Genomic DNA, 4161 nt, shown 5'->3' on the forward strand with positions numbered 1-4161 from the left:
TAAATGACAAGATTAAAATGAGAAACAGACAAATGCACAATCACAATTAATTCTGTCAATGTTTATACATATATTTTCAAGCTATGTTATTAAATACATACAGGTTTAGGATTATTTGGGCTTCGTGTTTAATTGACCCTTTTTCATTATGAAATACTCTTTTATATCTTTCAAAATTTCTTGCAGTAGTCTTCTTTGCCTGATATTATTATAGCCACATTAAATGTCTTTGTGTTATTGTCTATATGATATGTCTTCTTACATCCCTTTCTTTTGTTTTAATGTTAAAAATATTTATTTTTCTAAAAGATCATACAAAAGTTGGGAAAAGAAAGGAGAATGTCAACTAGACTACATCAAAACCTAGGCTGAAGAAAGACAAAGTGCTGCATAGAGAAACTGGTAGCTGGAGCAGTCTGCAGAGATCAAGATGGCCAGAGGCCAAGAGAACCAGCAGTCTGTGTCAGCGACATTCCTGAGCCCCACCAAGGGGCAGCAGGGACAGCAAAGCTATTGGTCCCAATCATTCCTCCTGTTCAGGAAGGGAGAAGTGGGAGTTCACTTTTAGACACGTTCTTGATGGTCTTGTGCTCCTTCCTGACTTTCTCCCAATAGATGGCATTGAATTCCTCATAGACCACATCCCTCGCAGCATCCTCATCCAGGCAGTGTGGGGGCAATCCTGGAGCCTCCAGGGTTTGAGCAGAGAGCGTAAAGGCTCTGAACATCACATCTCTTACAGGGGTGTTGTGCTTTGTGCCTGTTGAATGTGTTAGTGGTTAGCCCCCCTTCAGGAGCTTGAAGAGAGAAGCCAGAACAATGAATTGTCTATTCAGCTTCTTCTCCCAAATGCTGCAGGTACGGTCAAAGATTTACACATCCGCTGAGGCCCAAACTTCAAAGCTCCACAGCAGCTTTGTGTGTTTCACCAGGCTCCGGTATTAGAAGGTGCCCAGTGGCAGCTTTGTTGTGCCCTGGAAGATGACACTCTGGAACATCTGCCCGTGCTCCCGCTGGTCGCCCAGGTCCAACATGTCCCCTGAGGGCATGGGGGTGGCTGGGGTTGGCTGCAGCTGTGACGGTGGAGGGGGCAGCACCGTGATCGGTGCCAGCTCCAGCTGCATGTGCCCAGGGCTGCCTCCTGCCACAGTGATAACTTCTGCTGGGCTCCTGCCCCCCAAGCCTGGCATGTGGAGTGCCGTGGGGCCAAGATGGCAGCTGTGGGGCCCCAGAGGACCCAGGCCATTTTTCTTATCCTTTTTTTTTTTTTACTTTTATTCTTTTATTTTCAATCTAAATCTATATTTACAATGGATCTCTTTACAGAGCATATACTTGGATTCTGTTTTTAATCCATTTGCCTTTTGAGTGCTTAATCCATGTATATGTAATAACTAATGTTGTTGCATTTAACAACATCTCAATAATTTTTTCTCTTTGCTTCATCTGGTCTTTGTTCCTTTTCTCATCTTTCCCTGCCTCCTTTAGAATTAACCATTTTTTTTACTTCCTTTTTTTCTTCTTTTAGCTTGTTTGTTTACATTTTTATTACTTTTTAGAAGTTTCCCTAGAGATTACAATATTCATCTTTGCCTCCATACAGTCATCCTAACATTAGTACTTTTATCACTTCCAAATAATGCAATAACCTGACAACAGTTTAACTCCCCTTACATGTTTCTTGACATTTATGCCATTATAGTCATATATTTTACATTTCCATATATTATAAACCACAAAGATATGATTATTGTTGTTTTAAACACCAATATCTTTCCATATTTACTCCTGTATTTACATTTTCCATTGCCATTTATTTCTTCCTGCAATTTTATGCATCCATCTGGAATCACTATCCTTTAGTGTGAAGAATTTCCTTTAGCATATTGTATAGGCTGTTTCTACTGGTGACAAATACTCTCAGATTTTGTCTGAGAACTTCTTTATTTTTGTATACTTTTTAAAAATTTTTGAATGATTTTAGATTTATATAAATGTTGTAAGGATAGTACTGTTTCCTTACAGTCTTCACCCAGATTCCCCCTAATGTTACCATGTGACATAACCATGGCACGCTTCAAAACTAAAACACTGACACTACTAAACAAACAAATAAATAAATAGAACACTAACACTACTATTAACTAGACTACAGATTTTATTCATATCTCACCATATTTTCCACTAATGTTCTTCTTCCATCCTAGGATATAATCCAAGATACTGTATAGCATCTAGCACCTTTATCTTTCAAGAATATTTTTACTGTGTATAAAATTCTGTATTGGTCATTATTTTCCTTTCAGCTCTTTAAAGATGTCATTCTAGGGCGCCTGGGTGGCTCAGTTGGTTAAGCGACTGCCTTCGGCTCAGGTCATGATCCTGGAGTCCCGGGATCGAGTCCCGCATTGGGCTCCCTGCTCAGCACGGGGTCTGCTTCTCCCTCTGCCCTCTTCCCTCTCGTGCTCTCTGTCTCTCATTCTCTCTCTCAAATAAATAAATAAAATCTTAAAAAAAAAAAAAAGATGTCATTCTACTTTTTATAGATTCCATAGTTTCTACCAAAAAGTCAGTGATTACCTTACTGATGCTAGTTTAAAGATAATGTGTGTTTCTTTTGCTTCTGGCTGATTTTAAGCTTTTTATTATACATTGGCTTTCAGCTGTTTAATATCATGTACCTAGATACAGATATCTTTGTACTTACCTTGATTAGAGTTCACTGAGTCTCTTGTACCTGTGTGTTTTATTTTTAAAGATTTATTTATTTAAGAGAGAGAGAGGGACAGAGCATGAATGGGAGGAGGGGAAAAGAGAGAGAATCTTCAAGCAGACTCCCTTCCGAGTGTGGAGGCCTATGCAGGCCTGATCTCACAACCCATGAGATCATGACCTGAGCCAAAACAAACAGTCAGATGCTCAACTGACTAAGCCACCCAGGAGCCCCTCTTATACCTGTGTGTTGATATCTTCTCCCAATTTTGGAAAGTTCCCAGGTATTATCTCTACAAATATTGATTCTGCCCAATTCTCTCTCAACTCTCCGTCTGGAACCCCAACCATAAGCATATTGGAACTTTTCCTTGTGTCTTGTGTCCCTGGTACCTTGATTTATTCTTTTCCTTATTTTTGCTCTCTGGTTGAGTTTCTATTGGTGTGTCTTCAAGTTCACTAACACTGCCTTCCGCTATATCCAGTTTGGTGTTAAGCCACCAAACTATTCTTATTTTCGGATATTATATTTTTACTACAAAATGTCAATTTTATTCTCTTTTATAACTTCTAATTCTAAATTAAAATTCTCATTCTTGAGGAAAACAGAGTGGGGCAGGAGGTGGGAGGAGACAAGGGACTGCAATAAGCTTGAGGGAATGTGAAGGGTAACTAAATTGTAGTGATAGTTGTATAACTCTATAAAATTACTAAAAAAAAAAAACCCACTTAATTGTACACTTACAATTACACCTCAATAAAAATGCCAAAAAATGAAAAAAAATTCCATCTTTTCAATCATTTTTGTTCATCTTTTCCTCTATTTCTGAACATTTAAAATAATTCTTTTAAAGTCTTTGTTAGCTATATCCAATTCTTGGATTATTTGGGGGAATCTGCTTTTATTGCCTATTTTTGCTCTTGCTCACTGATCATACTATCGTATCTTGTCATATTCTCATAACTTTTATTGTATGCTTGACAATATGCCAAAAAATATACATATATGTTTGCACCACTTGCTGATGATGTTATTTTCCCCAAAGGAAGGCTATTCTTTCCCCCTCTTTGGCAAATAAGTTAAAAAGTTAGCTACCTAAATCCAATCAGGGATTTAACTGAGTTAGATCTAGGTTTCAGTTTTAGTAAAATGCAGTCCACCATTTGTTCAAAAATGTTTCTTGGGCATGGACGTTCTGGACTTTTCCTGTACATTCTGGCAGGTCTTTGTCTATTTAGTCCTGAAAAACCACAGGAGATTCTGTTCTGTCCCTTATAGATTTTAAGCTTAGCTCTATAGTTTCCTGCTCCACACTATTTCAAATACATATTAAAGATAGTGATATGTTATTTTTTTTTTAATTTTATTTATTTATTTGACAGAGAGAGACACAGTGAGAGAGGGAACACAAGCAGGGGGAGTGGGAGAGGGAAAAGCAGGCTTCCCGC

At 38.2% G+C, this 4161-nt stretch overlaps 1 pseudogene; it reads right to left on the reverse strand.

Annotated features, from left to right (window-relative positions):
• Window positions 1-536: 536 nt before the first annotated feature.
• LOC115940092 (centromere protein V pseudogene) lies at window positions 537-1190 on the reverse strand (annotated as a pseudogene).
• Window positions 1191-4161: the final 2971 nt, after the last annotated feature.

Source organism: Leptonychotes weddellii, chromosome 12 (genome assembly GCF_054177405.1).
Source record: "Leptonychotes weddellii isolate Sample4059 chromosome 12, ASM5417740v2, whole genome shotgun sequence".
NCBI lineage: Eukaryota > Metazoa > Chordata > Mammalia > Carnivora > Phocidae > Leptonychotes > Leptonychotes weddellii.